The sequence below is a fragment of the Chenopodium album genome, chromosome 10 (assembly GCF_948465745.1).
Source record: "Chenopodium album chromosome 10, dcCheAlbu1.1, whole genome shotgun sequence".
NCBI lineage: Eukaryota > Viridiplantae > Streptophyta > Magnoliopsida > Caryophyllales > Amaranthaceae > Chenopodium > Chenopodium album.
In genome coordinates this window covers 23,385,526-23,398,324 of record NC_137843.1, presented here as the reverse complement: position 1 = coordinate 23,398,324, position 12,799 = coordinate 23,385,526, and positions in this window count along the sequence as shown.

Genomic DNA, 12,799 nt, shown 5'->3' with positions numbered 1-12,799 from the left:
ACCTAGGCCGCGCGCGCACAGCAGGCTCTGCGCGCATGCACAGTGAGGACCGCGCTCGCACACCCCTGCTGTGGTGCTCGTGGCCTGCCTCCTTCGCTTGCTCGATCGATCTCCGCGCTCCCGAGCATCCCTATCATTGGTGCACTCGAGGCGATGCCCGCGAGAAGGGCAACTCTTTTATCTTCCAAGCACTTGAACACTTCGAGCCAAAGCATTGCTTCCAAGGTCCTTGTGCTTGCGGAGCTAGCTTGAATTGCATGTTTGGATTCCCGAACTTAGCTCCATCAACCTTCTTGAATGCGCTCGAGCTTCCTCCTTGGTAATCAAACCTCGGGAAACTCAACACACCTACAAAACAAGTCAAAGAAACGAAGAAGCGAGAGAAATAGTCGAGAAATGAATAAAATAACAAGAAAACCATCAAAAGCATGCATTTCTCTAAACTTACACACAAACACGCAAAACAAGCATTATTATGCAAAACCACGACATAAAAGACTAAAAACGAGCATGAAACTGCAAAGAAAACCTAGCCTAAGAGTGCCATAAATGACATTCATCACTAGTTAACCAAATAAAAGAGATTAACTAATCAAAATCAATTAATAAATCCCAAATAAAGATTGAGATAGAGTAGGAAATGCTCATTGATTTAATAAAGAGATCTCCAAAACAATTGTCACAAGTTAATTATTCTTCAAGCTCTAAATTCCACCATTAAAATTCTTCACTTGAAAACCCTAATTATGGAATCTAATCCTTCCTAAACCCTAACCTAAGCTAAGAGAGAGAGAGAGAGAGGGGGGGGGGAGAGAACTAATTTTAATTAAAATGTGAAATAATAGTTGATTTTCTAATCAGCCCAAAATTGGTATTTATACTAGGCTAGACAATAAAAAGGATAAAATGGATTAAAAAAAAAAAGAAAGAAATAAATAAGAAAATGGAAAATGAAAATAAAAATAAAAATAAAAAGGAAAAAAGAAAGGGAAATTCTCTTTGGTAAGGAAAAAAGAAAAGTAAAAATAATTTCAGTTCAACAAAAATAAGTTTAGTTCAGTAAAAATAAGTCCAGTTCAGTAAAAATCAGTAACTTTAAAGAAGAAATATAAAAGAAAATCAGTGAAAATAATTTTAGTTCAGCAAAAATAATTTCAGTTCAATAAAATTAATTTTAGTTCAGTAAAAATAATTTAAGTTCAGCAAAAATAATTTCAGTTCAGTAAAAATACTTTCAGTTCAGCAAAAATAAGGTGAAGTGAACGGGGCCTAACACTTAGGTTTTTTTCCTTATCTCATTAGTAAATTGGATAAAAATTTATTATTTGTGGTAATCTTGTATTATTGTCATTAAATTAATTATAACATTAATGATAATTTTTATTAATTCCTTAACTATGGTAAAGCTACTAATGACAAAATAAAAGGTAAAATGACATAATTTCCCAAATATTCATACATCCCCTCTACTAACGTTTTCAATTAAATGATCATTCTTTCGTTTCTCTTTTACTTGAGTTACAATTCACCATTCACCAATAACTTCCATTAGTACTCCGTCACCAAGATCACCCTCTAATATCATCTCCTTGCCTCCACGTTCCTTCTCCGCCTTCGTTGCTGTTGTTGTACTAATTGGTGTGTCATGAGTGAAGAGGTTTTGGTGGGTTTCGAGGTTGGGGACTTGGGGTTGGGGTGGGATTGAGGTTTGTTGGTAAGAATAGGGTGGGGTCAGGTGAGGTTGTATTTTGGGTTAGGTCAGGTGGTGGTGTGGTGGTTATTATGAGGTGGTGGTAATGGTGGATTGGTGAGTGTATATCCATATAATAGTGAGAAAAAGGTGGGATGAGAGAAATTGAAGAAAAAATCAAAAATAATAAAATCTAACCATATTTATAGACTTAATAAAAAAAAAATTATCATTAATGTCATGCATGGCTTAATCTCAATAATTCGTGATTACCATAAATAATAACTTATTTTCCAATTTATTAAATAGAAAATTATAAAATACAGTGTTACCAAAGAGAATTTCCCAAAATGAAAAGAAAACTAAAACAAATCCCACTAAACATTTAGCCCCCATTCCTTCGAATTTGGCAGTTCTAATGTTAGGGATTTTATTTGATGCTTCTCACATCATCAATCGCAAATCTTCATCATCAATAAATCAAAGCCGTTAATTTAATCAACCATCAAATCGAGACCGCTCGATCTTCATTTCTCATGCAAGCACAAAATGTGGGTATTGCGCGTGCAGCTTCGGCCTTTGAAATCTATGGAGTTCTTGCCTCGATTTCTACGTGCGAGCTGCGAGTGTGATGGAGTACTCGAGTTTGCTGCGCGCGTAGGAGTTGTGAGTCAGCTAGAGCTTCGATTTGTCCTGTTTAATAAATTGCCGGTGCTACTACTAGGCATTAATGGCTAGGCGTGAGGTGCGAGGTGGGCTGATGTAGTGTCGGTGATGGTGGTTGTAAGGTAGGCAGGTAGCTATTGGAGGTTGGATATGGAAGATGGGGTGGTGATGTTTAAGTGGCTAAGGAGGCAGCATCAGCAACAAGGTGGAGCTTGTGCTTTCAACCTTGAAATGATTAGTTTCTCGTCTCGAACAACCCCCTATACATACAACCAAAGACAAGGCATAGAACAAGACAAATAAAAAAAATAATAAAATGAAAATAAATAAAGTAAATTAAAATAAAGAGACAACACAAAAACTAAACTAAAAATTAATTAAAACTATACATGCAAATAAAATCAAACAAAATAAGAAGTAAACTAACAAAAATTACTACTTAAACTAAAAACACATGAAAATTACTAAATAAAAAAGAAAATTTATTAACGAGTGTTGACACCTAAAAATAACTCCCCGGCCGAAACATGATGATCAGGGAAACCTTTTATTACCATTAGGTTCGGGTTTAGTGTTGAAATAAAGGAGTACTTGATATCATTTCTAAACCAGTTTCTAGCCCGTATTTATTTTAATTTTAATCCCAATCCATTTATTTTAATTCTTATTTTTATTCTCCAACTAATTTCTAAAAATTATCTGATTCATAAAGAAATTTGAGTTTGAAAAGAACTTCTAAAAGTCTAAATGCATTCAAAAACCATTAACAGATAAAATTACATAATCAGAACGTGTTAAGAATAATTTTAATAAAACTTGAAATTTGAATTCTAGCGTGTGGCGACATTTTCGTCATGTGGCGCCTCAAGAACCCGTGCGAGATGACATTTCAGTTGCTACACAACGTGTGCTGACATGGTGCGATAAATTTTCAGAGTTGGAAGATGCATTTTTTATCTTTTCCCATTATTTTCCTATAAATAATGTAGCCTTTCGCGGGTTACGGGCACTGTATTCTAATTATGTTCTCTTATTATACTCTTATTTTCTCAATCTCTCATACTTTCAATCTTTCAAAATTCCTCCTTCAAGTGCTCCTAGACAGCTATACTTCACCCGAAGCTCAGCGTGAAAGGTTGATTATAAACTAACCCTAAGGGTTTCAATCAAAACTTGATCAGTTTAATTTGTTTTCTTTAATTTAATTTAATTCTTTTAATTTAGTTACTTTACTTAAATTTACTAACCTTTTATTCATGATGTAGCTGCAAGGTTTCGCAATCGAAGTAAGTAGATTTAATTATTCCCTTTATTAAATTAATTCTACAATATTTATTCTTGCTAGCATCATGTTTAGGGATTGTTATTTTTAATTATTAGTATCATGTTTAGGCATTATATTTAATCTTGTTAGTATCATGCCTAGATTTTTATTAATAATTATTTAGTATCATGTTTAGGATGGTTTTAAATTCGTTTCTTTAATTACTATCGAGTTGCTTCTAATATTTTTACGCATGTTTATTTAGTGGATTTATTGTTTTGATCACCTATATTGCATGTTTAATTGGGAATATATAATTGAATATCACACTTAATAAGATAATTTGGACAACCTATTTAAGTTCCCAATAATCTTGTTGCTTAATTCAAGTGATCACAATAATTAGATTTATGTGTGCATTAAATATTCAACCAACCTAGATTAGTTAGTTTAGAGTGAATAGAATCTTGTTTGTATGTCTTTTCGGTTGTAAATAATACATGTCTCTATAAGAATCGAGTAGAGGCCAATAAGGGCAGTATTGGGTTCATGATTCAATCCGACCATGCATCATCCTCGAATATCCCGTTATGGTTTAGGATCACTATGGAGATAGTAATATCATGGATTATGAATGGGGTGACCCCTTCATAGATCAAGTTATTGTTGCCTTTGGTTTTGTCCCTTTTTGTGGTTGCTTTTAAAAATCCATGAACGTTTTACAAGTTCCTTAAAACCTTGTTGGCGGCTCCCTTTTTTTGTCCCTATTGTGATATGTCAAATTAGACTTCCTATGATTGCCAAGTATATTCACGTATGCACCACGTAGGCACATTTCGAGCGACGCCTGCAACGAGAAAATAAGATAATAAAAGAGAAAAATAAAAAATAAAAAAAACTAAGCACCAAAATTAGCTAACACTACCCCTTAAAGTGACATAAATGTCACTCATCAATACAGGATCAAAAATTAGCTTATATTAATATAGTTTTTTACAAAAATTTAGGATAACAAAAGATATATAAATAATGCTTGTTTGTTATCCCTACCTTGTAAAAGGTTTGAGATAATTCTTATAAATAGTGTTTAGACAATTTTAATCGGCCCTATATATTGTTTATTTACTTATTTACTCTCATTAATATTAATTGTCTCTTTTTTGAGCTCTTAAGAATAGTGTGCGGACATTTATAACCCTAAAATATTAGTTAGTTTGAGATAACTCTTATAAATAGTGTTTGGACAATTATACCCTCTAAAATATTTATACACTTATATACCCTCATTAATGTAAATTACCTCTTTTTTGTACTCTTAAAATAGGGTGTGGACATGTATTCCCTTAAAAAAATATTGGTTTATATACTTTCCTTCATTAATGATGCCAACAACTAAAACTTTGTAATATAAGACCAAACCGAAAGAGCTCCCCGAACATGGTTAATTATGGCACACACATTGCATGCATTAGCCGACCTAGTTATTATAAATGTGTTAAAATTCTAACTACTTATAATTTCATACAGAAATATTTACATGACTTTATTTACTTTTACATTAAAACATTAAACATTGATGTTGTATTGCAATGATACTTAAAATTTTTCTTTTATGATTTGAAAGATTCACACAAATTAAAATCTTTATCCAAGAGAAGGGTTTCACGTGGCACATAAATGTTACTAGAATTTTTTTTTAATATATTAGTATAGAAAGAATTTATTTATAGTTAGTGGTTAAAAATACTTGAGCCCACCTTCAAAAAAAATGGTACAATATGAATAAATTTTTAAAAATTATTTAGTGGTTATAAGATTTGAGACCACCTTCAACAAATGCTATGACCAAATGGGGTAAAATTCAAGTATACTTTGTATGGGCAACATTGTATATTCAGTTTACCAGTTTTAAACGAGTTTTGTTAGGTTGTAGTAGGTTTGTTTTATATCAATTCGAGATCTTTGGAACCTTTAATTCTTTAGTAAAATATTTTCTTAGGGAAATAAAACATTTAAACTTCACTTTAGTTTTAACTAAATTGAGTGAAATTTTAATTATTTGTAAATGAGTAACGAACATGTTGTAAATGGTTCGGTTTAAATGGTTTACAGTTTCCTAACAATTCGGTTTAAATGATTTGCGGTTTGTAAATAGTCCGGATTAAACAATCTGCGCTTTGTAAACTGTCCAGTTTAAACTTGCCGTTTTGTTAGATTAAACTATTTTTATCAAGTTCAAATGGTTTCGAGTTGGAAATAGTTTGGTTTAACAACAATTGAAGTTGTGTTTGGTCAAGATTGAATTTGAACAATTCAATTTGTTATCCGATTATAATTCTTTTATGGTGTAACATTCTTCAAGTCAGTTCAATTTCAGGTTGACTAAGAACGGATCAGGTTGATTATCGATTTCAGATAATCGGTTTAGTTCTCATTGGGGTCGGTTGATATTGGACAATTAAACGATTTCAATTTAAAACTTGACCCTTCTTTTATGTAGATAATAAACCAATTAATATAAGTAATAATTTAGCAACACTTATGCTATAGCTATATAATGAAGATGAAAGCTAATTATTATAAACTTATAAAGTTGCATTTAAATATTGTCGAAGTAAATGACATTAAAATAACAATGAATATATAAGTTACTGACGTTAACCAAGAGATTCTGTTATAACAACATTAGCGAAGTTGTCCACTTTCAAACTCCCATTAACCTTAAATTACATATTGGCCCTCTTACTCACATGCACAAAATGACATTTATACCCCTAGATAATTAGTCTTTATTACTTACATTCTAGAGCAGTTATTGCGTGCGGATGCCCGCACGCCGATTTTCGTGCGTCCGATTTGGCTGATATGTTTTACTTATTGGCTTATATATTTCATGTGTTAGCTGATATGTTTCATTCGTTGGCTGATATGATTTTGTGTTGGCTAATGTATTCTTTTTGTTGGCCGATATATATATTTTTTGGCTCATATGTTTATTTTGTTGGATGATATGTATATTTTAATTGTTGGCTTATATGTTTTATTTTGTTGGCTAATATTTTTATTTTGTTGGCTTACCTGTTGCTTTTCTTTGCTGATTTCATCCTTTTGTTGGCTAATACGCTCTATTTGTCGGCTGATATGTTCTTTTTGTTGGCTGATAAGTAGCATTTGTTGGCTGATATGCATCTTTTGTTGGCTGACATATTCCTTTTGTAGGCTGATACGTTTTTATAAATGTCTTTAATGTTGACTAATATGAAATATAATTGGTTGATATATTGCTTGTATTAGCTGATGTACAAAATATATACAAGTTTAAATTTTTTTTAATTCTTTCTCCTCTTTCCCACTCTTCCACTCTTTCTTTCTCTCTCCTCTTAGAGATTCACTATATCAGCCAAGACTCAAGAGCCCAAGATTTCTTTCTCTCTCTTCTAATCCTATCACCACCGACACAACCACCACGACACCACCATTCTCCTTCCTGCCGCAACTCCCACCCACCATCACCATAACTAACCATTCCCTCTTCTTCCTGTCGCAACCCCTACCGACCACCACGCTATCCCTTCTTCCTGCCACGGCCAAGCCGGAGCCCAGCCACAACCACGTTGAAGCCCAGTCGCAGCCACGGCCAGACGCACAACCACCACCTCCAAACTCAAACCACCCGCAAATCGCAGTTCAACAAATTTCGATCGCACATTAGCGAATCGCAAACTAGAAATTCTATCCTCCTCCGCTTTCAAATAGAGAAAATCATCAATTTTGATTAATTTATGATTGTTTTATGCAATATAATTAATGTGAATTTCTGATTTTGATTTTAATTTTGATCTGGAAAAAGGAGGAGCATAGGAGAGAAAGAGAAGGGAAGAGAAGAAGGGAAGAGAAAGAGAAAGGAGGAGAGTTATGTAGTAGCTGCACGAACTGTTGGGTGCAGGTCCCCGCACCCAATAGTTTGTGTACATCCTATCATGATAAATCAAACAATCATAATATAGAATTACGCAATAAATTAGTATAAAACCGAAAAGTGATGAGAAATTGCAACTCTTATCTATAAACAAAAATCACAAAAAGCAATCAAATACAAATGGAAACAAGATCAACAATTGTATGAATTGAAAAGGAGACAAATATGATAATCGGATATGAAGAAAGAAAAATGGTTAGAAACTTGCAATGAGGAAAGAGAAACGAAAAGGACGAGGAGGAGGATCTATGATGCGGCATGTAGCGACACTGAGGTTGATGACTAGAGAATTTGAAAATGAGTAGGAGAACTAGAGAAGAAGAAGACGAGAAGTCGGAGATAGGCTAGACGATCCTAACATGAATTGGTCGCTGGTCAACAGTGAGTGATGGCAATTGTTCGCAGATTCGATGGTCGACGATAACTATTGACTTGAGGAGGTAAGTAAGAGTGTCACTTGCCAAAGTTTTGACGATCAACGATGACTTTTGACTTGAGTAGGGCTATACATCGGTCCAAAATCAGACCGTACCAAACCGAACCTTAACTAGTTAGGTTAGGAACCGAAATTGAGATTTTTAGAGGATCGAAGACCGGACTTCAATTATCCGGTCTGATTCCGGTCCAAACCTGAAAAATCAACGATTTTGGACCTGATTAAACCCGTTATCTTGCTCTTTTTTTTAACGCATATTTAGATACATTGTACTACTTGAGTAAATAGAGAAAAACCATAAAAATCCAACTATAGTAACCTACTTCATATAAATTATGTAAACCAACATTTACATTAAAATTATTCAAGTATGAAAATAAAATAAAACTAAGATGGTTTGTTGCAGTCAAACAACTCCAAAAAAGGGGAACAAAGCACTCCAAACTAACTGCAAACAAACACAAGTATCAAAAAATAAATTAACAAGCAAACAAAAAAATACAAAATCTACATCCTAAATTAATGTCAAATAGCAGGAGGGAAACATGGAAGACCTTCGACCCCTCTGTCAAAATTAAGAAATACACTCACGAACACGGTCTAATACAACTATGAATTCACAAAACCAGTTTGGCCCGTTTCACTCCTTTTTCGCCGCTCTTCAGGGTGGCTAGCCATTGGCCTGGTAAGTCAGGTGGTCAGACTTTCTCTTATCATTGGTGATGGTGAGGAATTTAGTGAGTGAGTAGTATGTTTGGCCATAAATGAAACTGAGAATGAGAGTAGGAGAGATGAGCGAGAAAGAGATTTCAAAAGCTTAAGTCAGTTATGTGCAAGAAATTATGGTTGAGACTAAAAGTTGTCTATTTTTTGTTTTTTTTTTTTGAAAAAAATTATATGATCGAGTCAGGTCTGGACCAAAAAAAACCTGTTTTTACCCAGACCGGACCGAAAAACCCAAAATCCTTGATTTTCAAGGACCGGGACTGAACTTGAATCCGTCTATCCGGTCCAAACAGGTTCGATTCCAGTTGTGTTTCGAGTCTAGTCTATTTTATGCACACCCCTAGACATAAGGGTAGGGAGTAATAGTTAGAGTTAAGTGAGTTAAAGAGAGAGAGGGGAAGTAAAAAGTGAAATGGATGACTAGTTTTTTTTTTATTTTTTTATGAGCATATTAGGCTTAGAAAAACAACAAGGTTGAATTTTAAAAAAATATAAATATATATAAACTAGGTTAGAACCCATGCGATGCACGATTCATATAAAACCTATTTTTAATTTGTACATTTAAAAAATAAATCCCTATTATACATGAATATAAATAAGAATTACAAACATTTTGTAATTTAAAATCTTTTATTTTCATCAAAATTATGATATAGTATCTGTTCAACGTCGTCTAATTCATAGTTCAATGTAGGAGGTCATTTATTAGTGTGCTATTTAAAACTTTTTCAATTTCCTATGATAAATTGATAAGTTTTAGTTGTAAGGTAGAATGAGTAATATTTAAATATGATAGCTCTACCAAAAAAAAATGTTAAATATGATAGCTCTACCAAAAAAAAAAAATGACATCATCATTGCTTTTAGGTGGGAAATTTTTTATTAAGAGAGCGACATGTGGGCAATGGTGATGTCAGCATCTTCTGTTTTAGTAATAGTTAATAGATTAGGGTCTGAAGGAGTTGTGTCCTTTACTAATGTGTAATTACAAAATTAAAAATGGATCAATTATAGGATAATTAGTTTGTTTAATAAGGTTGACATTATGTCTTTTCTAGAGTGTACTTATAAACTTTGGTTTAAAAGGTAATCCAATGCTCAATTGAATGGCCTGGATCCGATAAAGTCACATAAATAAGGTACGGATTGATCAAAGGGATAAAGGCCCAATGTGGGCCCAAGTCATGTGGTCGGCTATGTAGGGAAAGGAAGAGATGAGAGTTTGTGGGCTAAGCCTTAATTTATAAATATAAGTTTGTAATTGTAGGGTCTTGGGAATTAAATACACAACCAATTGTTACAAACCTTAATTAGCAAACACAAACCAAACTTCCTCTCTCTTCCTCACGTGAGGCGACAATTTCTCTTAGAATTAGGAGTGTTTCATTTATTTGTTCTTCTCCCTTCCAACTAGCTTCGGTGAAAGATTGATTTGTGACTATGGACCGAGTAAAGGAATAACATGTGGGGCTATAACTCTCCCTAGATTCATATAAGAGCTTTCGTAGAAATCACGCTTCAAAGGTGTCGTCATTTTAACTATAATATGATTCTTTAACTGTCATGCATGTGATGCTAATTAAATACGAATGGATGTTATTCATGAAATTGCTCAGTATAGTACAGATTCTCTATCGTGGTATTAGTTAGCCTCTTGTATATACTTTTATTGGTTATAATAATAATTAGACTATTTTGATGTTCATGATGATAAATTTTAATTCAATTAAGAGGGAGAAAATGAAATATGGATCAATTATTATGATTAAATAGAGAATTCATATTTGGAATTTGATTAAATGATGATTTAATTCTTAATTATCTTAGAGGGAACAAATTTTACCCTAATTATTTTTAAAATTTTCAAAAATTTGAACCTTAGGTCTGAAAATAAAATATCAAATAATGCTAGCCTTAGTTTTTTTTCTTAGAAATTTTTTCCTTTGATTTGATGATTTTAATTGGATAATTGCTTCATTAATCTAATTTTATTAAATTGATACTTAAAAATTATTTTTGTACGATTAAAGATTCATGTTAAGAAGTTAATATATGAAAAATCTAGATTTTAAATAAAATTGGGGAATCTTTTTTCTTTGAATTGGGCATTATTGTTGTGCTTAATTCAACTTGAACCAAATTTAGTTTTACAATCTTTATAATTCAATAAAAAATAATTGGTTTTTGGGTGGAGCAGCCACGTTAAGTGGCGTAACCTGTTGGCTGGCGTGGCCATGGTTGCTCGGTGGAGGTTCAAGAAGAAAGGTGGAAGTTGAGCGATTTTGGTAGGAGAGGAGGTTTCACCGTGCTGTTATTACACGACTGGAGCCAAACAACGATTCGGACGAAAGCTTACAACCAATGTGACTGGCTTCGGGTGGCCGCTGATGGTGATTGTTGTTGTTGCCTTAGTCTTAGCGCAAATTAAGAAAGTTATTAGTGTTATTTTAGAATAATTGAGAAAATTCTAATAGGATTATTGACTTGGTAATTGCATTATTCCATAATTAGTTTAGATTAATAAATTCTAAATTTGATTGGCTAGTTATTTGGATAAACTCTCCCAATTTTATTAATATAATCGTAGTGAATAAATGTGATTTCTGATTAAATAAAATTTGGTTCTATCTCATTCCTTAAAGTATATGATATTATAATTATGGTAGTATTAAATAATATTGAGATGTTATCTAATTACAAATTTAAATTATGGGGATATTTGAGATGTGTTGCCTTATTTAAGAATATTCTATATTATATTTTAAGCAAGCATGTTTTGTGAATTATTTTATGGAAATTTTATCATATATAATATTATATAACTATAAATGAATATGATGGCTTAATTAAGTTAAAAAATTCGATTTGCGCATTGTGATATATTTTTGTAATTTAAATACGGTTGTGTATAGTTAAGTATTTATGTAATTTTATTTAAGTTGTAAATAAAATGTGTGGATCCCAAAAGATGAGAAGACCTATGATGGATCAATACAAGTACGAAGATCCATGAAAAAGTCCAAGGAGGATCCTGTCAAGATTAGTTTATGAGGATTACGGGATTGTGCTAGATCATCTTCAAGTGCAATGAATCCAATATAGTTAGTATCTTCTTACAAGTATAAAAATATCATTCCTTGACGATCTTCGATCCTCCTAATTGAAATTGAATCTTCAAATTTTCGTGTGAACAAGTGGAGTGTCTTCATTTCACCATATTTATGATAATAATATATGTGTTTATTCTATCATTTGAAATCTTTTTTTTTTTTAAGTTGTTTTAAACATTAATCTAATGCCTTCTTCCAGAGGCCATATCAAGTATAGTAAAAACTAATGATCAAAATTTTCATTAATAATAATTTGATGGCAACATGTGATATTGTCAATGTCATTGTCCAATCTTATATGAATTAGGAATATAAAACATGTAATTATATACTTTGCTTATGGATCTTATCTAGACCATAACTAAACATTCTCACACGTAAATATCCCGTGTTATTCTTTAGACGTTTCATAGTTTACACGATATATCTCTTGCGGATACAAATAGTAAATCTCACTAACTGCCACAAGCTCAATCTTTAGGTTGACTGTCAATGATGTAGTCACATAGACTTTTTTAGGAGTTTGATCATAATTGCAACATTCGAAATATTAAATTTGTAGAGCTATGTAATTAAATACGTCATATATAAATTCTTCCGCAACTCTTCTTATGTGATCTATAACATGCTATTAGATCGACGTAGTATATAATTATTTCATCAAAACTATAAGCCCATTTAAATATATTTCTAATTTTCCATCAAAATTGTAAATACGCCTTACTATACTCTGGACAAATATTCACATATACTACAATTATTGTAAAGAAACTAGTGCATGCAATATGAGATATCGAAATCATGATAAGATATTCAACAAATTATATAATGAGTAATGCATCTAATAACTTTCTACACATGCAATAAGTAATTAATAACCTGTGACTCACACATGCATGCATATGAACATCAGACTCAAAACAAT